The sequence below is a fragment of the Nasonia vitripennis genome, assembly GCF_009193385.2.
Source record: "Nasonia vitripennis strain AsymCx chromosome 3 unlocalized genomic scaffold, Nvit_psr_1.1 chr3_random0014, whole genome shotgun sequence".
Taxonomy (NCBI): domain Eukaryota; kingdom Metazoa; phylum Arthropoda; class Insecta; order Hymenoptera; family Pteromalidae; genus Nasonia; species Nasonia vitripennis.
In genome coordinates this window covers 544,045-551,717 of record NW_022279635.1, presented here as the reverse complement: position 1 = coordinate 551,717, position 7,673 = coordinate 544,045, and the positions used below count along the sequence as shown (strand labels likewise).

Genomic DNA, 7,673 nt, shown 5'->3' with positions numbered 1-7,673 from the left:
CGAAGTCCGATCCCCAAAATGAGAAATTTCGAACTTTGTCGACTAAGTGCTCGGCTTACACACCTATTATCCCTTTTTTTAAGACGGATTATTGTTACTGGTAGTATAACAAATAATTACAGCAAGTTTGGTTAAAATCGAAGGTGAGGAACCTTAAGCAGAGGGCGCTCGAAGTGGTGAAAATTGCGGATTTCGAACTTTGTCGACTAAGTGCTCGGCTTACACACCTATTATCCCTTTTTTTAAGACGGATTATTGTTACTGGTAGTATAACAAATAAATATAGCAAGTTTGGTTAAAATCGAAGGTGAGGAACCTTAAGCAGAGGGCGCTCGAAGAGGTGAAAATCGCGGATTTTGAACTTTGTCGACTAGGTGCTCGGCTTACACACCTATTATCCCTTTTTTTAAAACGGATTATTGTTACTGGTAGTATAACAAATAAAGATAGCAAGTTTGGTTAAAATCGAAGGTGAGGAACCTTAAGCAGAGGGCGCTCGAAGAGGTGAAAATCGCGGATTTCGAACTTTGTCGACTAAGTGCTCGGCTTACACACCTATTATCCCTTTTTTTAAGACGGATTATTGTTACTGGTAGTATAAAAAATAAATATAGCAAGTTTGGTTAAAATCGAAGGTGAGGAACCTTAAGCAGAGGGCGCTCGAAGTGGTGAAAATCGCGGATTTCGAACTTTGTCGACTAAGTGCACGGCTTACACACCTATTATCCCTTTTTTTAAGACGGATTATTGTTACTGGTAGTATAACAAATAATTACAGCAAGTTTGGTTAAAATCGAAGGTGAGGAACCTTAAGCAGAGGGCGCTCGAAGAGGTGAAAATCGCGGATTTCGAACTTTGTCGACTAAGTGCTCGGCTTACACACCTATTATCCCTTTTTTTAAGACGGATTATTGTTACTGGTAGTATAACAAATAAATATAGCAAGTTTGGTTAAAATCGAAGGTGAGGAATCTTAAGCAGAGGGCGCTCGAAGAGGTGAAAATCGCGGATTTCGAACTTTGTCGACTAAGTGCTCGGCTTACACACCTATTATCCCTTTTTTTAAGACGGATTATTGTTACTGGTAGTATAACAAATAATTACAGCAAGTTTGGTTAAAATCGAAGGTGAGGAACCTTAAGCAGAGGACGCTCGAAGTGGTCAAAATCGCGGATTTCGAACTTTGTCGACTAAGTGCTCGACTTACACACCTATTATCCCTTTTTTTAAGACGGATTATTGTTACTGGTAGTATAACAAATAAAGATAGCAAGTTTGGTTAAAATCGAAGGTGAGGAACCTTAGGCAGAGGGCGCTCGAAGAGGTGAAAATTGCGGATTTCGAACTTTGTCGACTAAGTGCTCGGCTTACACACCTATTATCCCTTTTTTTAAGACGGATTATTGTTACTGGTAGTATAACAAATAAATATAGCAAGTTTGGTTAAAATCGAAGGTGAGGAACCTTAAGCAGAGGGCGCTCGAAGTGGTGAAAATCGCGGATTTCGAACTTTGTAGACTAAGTGCTCGGCTTACACACCTATTATTCCTTTTTTTGCTATGGTTTATTATTACTTGTAGTATAACAAATAATTACAGCAAGTTTGGTTATGATCGAACAGAAGTTACGTTATGATTGCGTTAAATTAGTCAATTAAATAAACAGAGATTCTCTGTTTAAACCTCGAGGCGCACAAGTGCTAGTTCAAGTATTTTTATTTTGATTTTAATCTCGACCGCTCTCGTTTGCCTTGCTCCGATGTGTCGTAGGATTTTTTTTACAATAAATATTCTCTGACTAGTAAATGTAGCGCGTGGGGTAGATAGGTAGATAGGTTTAAGCATTTGCGTTGTAATTATGTGTAATGCTCGCTGTCGCTCGCCTTCGACTGATTCAAAAATAAATACCATAGTATTTATTTTTGAATGAATATTTTTCTATTAAATAGTGGCGCGTGGGATAAATGTATTATATCATTTCAGTTTTTTGTCGAAAAAACGGTAGAAATATTATATTATTACTTTTATTTAAATAGGATATGATTTGTTACATTTACAATTAGGTTAATGTTGCAATAAAAAAGAAAAAAAAATCCCTTGCTCAGGATTTAAACCCCGCCCTTTTGGATTATCGGCTTTCTAACCCACCCTTCCCTCATCTCGTTTAGACGGAGGTGAAGCGCGGAGAATCAATTAGCGTTCGGCTATAAAGCGGGCCACTGCGCACGAGTGGATTTTTATCCTTCGCTCTCTCAATTCAATTTTAATAGAGAGCGGAGTCATGCTCGAGTACAAAATTCAACCGACGCACCCCTGCGTTTACGTTAGTCGCCGCGGGTACGACGCGATTTTTTTTCTCACTACGCTGGCGCGCTAGAGAAATCTGTAGATGGATGTCCAATTTAACAACTGCACGAAAACACGCTGACGCTCACGGAAAATCCATATTGCCCGTTACAGGTGCCCAATATACTTTTCCTCACGCAGACTTTCGGTTGTGCCAAGTAGAGCCGCGACAGTATTTGCATAGTATTGTGTGTCCCGAGCAGTGCCCTTCTCTCTCCTCCTCGCGCACATCCTTTTTACAGACCGACGAAAGAGCTGCCGCCGCTATGCCGCGTAAACGCTCTTGCAGAAGGCCGCGTTGCAGAAAAGCAGACCACCACCACCAGTACTCGAAACCAGCAGCGAGTATCCAAGAAAACGAGATTAAAAATAGTGTACAACAAGTATATTTGTTTACAGAACGATATTTTATTAATTTCTTTACATTAATTTCTTCGATTATATTTGATTATTTTAATTTGATATTTTAATTTTTTAATGAAGTCTCGTTCTAGTTTCAGTTTTTTTTTCAACTGCTCAATTCCAGCCTCCTGTTCAATCAACTTTTCTTTCCTACGAATTTTTATTTATTAGTTATATATTTGATAAACAATAACAAATTAAATTGCGGCTATACTTACGCTACTGCCAACTGCTCCTGCGCAAAACGGCAGTTGGAGCAATAATTTGCCGACAAAGAGGCTCGCGTAAAAAATTGAGCTTTCGGCATCGGCCGCATTGCTGCCTCCGTTGCTGAACTTACGGCGGTGTTCGTTGCCGGGGCGGGCGAGCATGTGGGCGGCCCACGCACGGCTACCTGCGGTGCATCGCATGGCTGCTGACGGCGGCAAACGTCCAATGGTGCTGGAATCTCCCTAAAAAAAATTGATTTTGAAAAATGTGCGAGGACGAAAGAGAGAGAAAGAGAGAGAGAGAAAGAGAGAGAGAGAGAGAGAGAGATAAAGAGAGAGGGCCCGAAAAAGGGAGCATTTACCATGTGACGGCCCTTGTAAAATCCGCAACTTGCGGCATCGTCTGCATTGCTGCCTCCGCAGCCAGGGGATAAGCAGTGGAGTTCGTTGCCGGGGCGGCCGAGCATGCGGGCGGCCCACGCACGGCTAGCTGCGCTTCATCCTGTCGCTGCTGAAATCAGCCATGGCTGCATGGTGCAGGAATCTCCCTAAAAAAAGATACATTAAAAATGTGCAAGGACAAGAGACAGAGAGACAGAGCGAGAGAAACATATATATATATATATATAGAGAGAGAGTAAGCGTGCGCGCGCGATAAAGAGAGACAGCGCGCGCGCGAGAGAGATAGAGAGAGAGAGAGAGAGTAAGCGTGCGTGCGAGAGAGAGAGAGAGAGAGAGAGTAAGCGTGCGTGCGAGAGAGAGAGAGAGAGAGAGAGTAAGCGTGCGTGCGAGAGAGAGAGAGAGAGAGAGAGAGAGAGAGAGTAAGCGTGCGTGCGAGAGAGAGAGAGAGAGAGAGACACAGCGCGCGCGAACGAGAATGTTTTTTACGTTCTTACCGTGTGCCAGTCCAAGCAGATGTCGGCGATGGTGCTTGAGCTTTAGCTGCAGCTACCGGTATCGGCTGCATGGCTGCCTCCGCTGCAATTCCGGCGGAGGTCGTTGCCGGGGCGGCCGAGCATGCGGGCGGCCCACGCACGGCTACTTGCGCTTCAATGCTATAATCCTGACTGCAGCTACGTTTGCATGGGCTCTCCCTGAAAAACATTTTATATTTAAAAATGCGCGAGAGAGTGAGAGAGAGAGAGAAAACAACAGCTAGAAAGAAAGGAAAAGAGAGAGACAGAGAAAGCGCGCGCACGAGGATTTCTTATGTCACGTACCACGTGCCAGAGACACAGAAAAAGCGCGATCTCGATGGTTCGATAAATAAAAGAGGTGAAGGCATTTGCGAATAACTGAAAAATGCGCGCGCGCGAGAGCGAGAGAGAGAGAGAGAGAGAGAGAGAGAGAGAGAGAGTGAGAGAGAGAGAAAAGAACATAGAGAAAGAAAGGACAAGACAGAGACAGAGAAAGCGCGCGCACGAGGATTTTTTGTTGCGTACCACGTGCCAGGGACTACGAAAAAGCGCGATCTCAATGGTTGGATGGAGAAAAAGTGGTGATTGCGAATAACTATAACAAAATACATGTACTTACATATCAGACTTGTCCTCCATGTTGCTTATATTGTTTCCCATAGTTGCGTTGCGTTGAAAAGCGCGTGTTGTCGGGAAGGCTGCTGCACTGGAAATGACTGATCGGGGAGAGGGGCGGTGGGCACTAACGAACTCGGCGAAAATTAGGAACGTATAGTATGGTCAGTTATAGCTGTCTATACTGCGACGCTGAGATATGGCGCGAGGTGTCAAGCAGGGCTAGGTACTGGGCGAGGAGGTGGGGCGGGTGGCGGCGCGAGCCGGCGACAGCGGCACGCGCGCAAAGGGCTCGACTCGGCACTTGTTTACGTCGACGATAGAAAAAATTCGCCGAATTGATGAGTAGCAGTAGCGCCTTCTTAGCTTTGTCGGTTAATCTCCTCATTACGAAAGTAACTTCCGAGCGTGCAACATCGCATTACTTTTCGTGCTTCACGTGCTTCTGTTGCTTTTAACCAATAAAACTCTATACTCTATTACTTGCTCTTTATTTAACATACTTTTCTTTCATTTTTCATTCTTTTTCTTCTACGACATTCTTTTGCATTTCTACTTTTTCTACTTTCCTATATTTCTCTCTGTACATCTACTTGTAAAATGCTACTCAACATCCGAAATGCAACGTCCGAGGCTGCGGCTACACTGGTAGCAGAGCATTTTGGAGATGTCGGTGACGTGGTGTTTACCTCGGATTTGGTACGAAAGGTATGTTGGCTCTTATTTGTTTATATCATTCAATTAAAAGTGGAAAATCTTTCAACCGTTCTAGTCGTGGTTTTTTTATTATACACGGAGAGAAGAGCTTGCGCTGAGACGCAGCGTTGAGACTATAGCCCCGTCCTCTCGCTAATCATTCGATTTATCCATTATTGAATGTTGTAGTATGTGGCATTCACGTGTATTCACGCGCGCTGAGTACTGCGCCGGTCAAGCTTACTCGGGGGGAGTGTGCGCAAAGCTTGCGAATACACGTACCTACGGCAGCAAGGTGTACATAATATTTGTCTTCTCGTCAAGGCTCGCGCCGCTCGAATTTATGGCCGCCGCTGGAGAGTTTAATGCTTCATTGATGACGCGCGCGAAATGTCAGTTTTCGAGCGGGAGGATGTTTAGTTTTTCAGTTTATAGAAAGGGGAGAAGGTGCGATATGCGCTGTGTACGCTATAAGCTACTTCATCTTCAGTTCGACCGGCGGCTCATAGTTTATTTACTGGGTTTTTTGTAGATTGGCAAAAAAAACTTTCGAGCTCGGTGCGAGTGTATGACGTCTGGCGTATGTTCATAATTTTATAGAAGCTTCTTTGGACATCCGTACCGATCCAAAAGCTTCAAAATTAGAATTCCGATTTCCGGCGCCCCATCGGCGCGAAGCAGAAAGCCGCGTCTAACAATCGTTTTATCGCTTGCTGGTGTGGGGAAGGTGTACACGCGCATAACAGGGCTGGCTGCTGCACTCGAGCCACGCAGAAAAGCCCTTCGCTTTCTCGCGGCATTATATATGTATATGTTTGCCCGTCACAGACCTCGGTGTGCAGCATACACGAGGCGCGCGTACGTACTCCCGCGCATTGTGCGCAACAATTACAGTCACATGCGCATGGAATTTCGCGCCGGCTCATAGAATTACAAAAATTGAAAAAATGTCATTGTTTTGCGATCAAACGCACACGGCAAAAAACGAAAGCCGGCAATTTGAAAAAAGCATTAGGCAGTTGTTGTTCCTATGTTGTACTCCGCAGAAAATATTATCAGGCCTTCGACATCTGTGCTCATTAAAATTCAAGTGTCGGACGGTTATTAATAGAATCATAATGGATGCATAATATATATGCGTGTGTGTGTGCGCGCGTCCATACACGCCAGTATCTCTGCTTCTACTTAGTGGATTTCACCCGTCCAGTCTCCTTTTCTTTGTTTTTACCGAAACATTACGGGGAAATACTCCGTTTTGTATAGCGACTTTAATTTAGGAATTTTAATAGATTTTGAAATAGTTGATAAAAGTATGTTGAAGTATGTACCTGAAAAAAAATAATACTTATATTTTTACCGCGGAGATTTGATGTTATCGTTTATCATTCTTTTATGATACACCATAAATTGCAATTTTTTAAAACCGTTTCAACTGGAAAAAGAAATGTCGAACCTTCATGAAAATAACATTAGTATTACAAATAATTAAAACTGTACTAGTACATTACGGTACAAGTGTCGTATAAGGCACATTGTGGTACGGAAAGGTTAAGCGCCCGAGCGTAGCGAGGGTGCTTACGCCGTCCCGCAAAGTGAACATACGACTTGAGTATCGTACAATATTTTATAGCACTGCTTGATTAAATCCGCAGTCACGCAAATTCGTGGCGTATGCAGTTCTTTTCGGCAGTGTGAGGTTAGCGCACGAGCTTAGAGAGTGCGATATACACGGTGCCAGAAATGGCTAATTACGACACGGACTTGCGTGACTTAAGTGCGGATTTAAGACACCCATTGCTATAAACAATTTTAATTTTAAGTCATTCCGTTAAACAGATCTGGAGAAAAAAAATTAAAAAAGTTATTTTTTATGGGACACAATAACTGCAGTGAAAATTCAGTTGAAGTTTATTATTAAGATTCAACAATTGTTTTCACCCTGTATACTCTGTACAACTACAAACTGCATCGCTTGGATCTCAGCTTCTATTAAATGGATTTTAATTCGCCAAGGCTTGTTTTTTGTGTTTTATTTATTTTTTTTTTTTTTTTTAACAATTTGTGCAAAAACAACATTGTCAGTCTCGCATGTGGGTTTTTTTCGTGGCCATTTTTCGATTACTATTAAACGAAAAATTTATCCATCAAACCAAAAAGTACAATAACTTTATAGAATTGAATATTAAGTACAAATAATTTTAGTATTAAAGCAATAAATAATTTTGAAGAAAGCTATATCCGAAACAAATGGCAGCGGTTTTGCTCTTCAGCTATAAGCTTACGTACTTGGAAGATATCAAGCAAAGCGAGGATGCCATAATTTACGTTATTTTTCAACAGAGAAAACTTTACACATTAACCACATATCGACGGTAGAGAAACAGAATGCCCTATTTCGGTTACCGGTTCAAGAACGCCCTATCTCAGCGACAGCTTCAAGAACGTCCTATCCCTGTGCGAGTTAATTTTTGTATACGTTTGTACATCAT

General features: G+C 42.5%; 1 long non-coding RNA gene across 1 annotated transcript; it reads right to left on the bottom strand.

Annotated features, from left to right (window-relative positions):
* Window positions 1-2,601: 2,601 nt before the first annotated feature.
* LOC116417007 lies at window positions 2,602-7,018 on the bottom strand. The gene is made up of 5 exons (XR_004227313.1): window positions 4,493-7,018; window positions 3,853-4,050; window positions 3,319-3,504; window positions 2,966-3,199; window positions 2,602-2,897 (listed from the first exon to the last, which is right to left on the bottom strand). It is a non-coding gene; the product is annotated as an uncharacterized LOC116417007 (long non-coding RNA).
* Window positions 7,019-7,673: the final 655 nt, after the last annotated feature.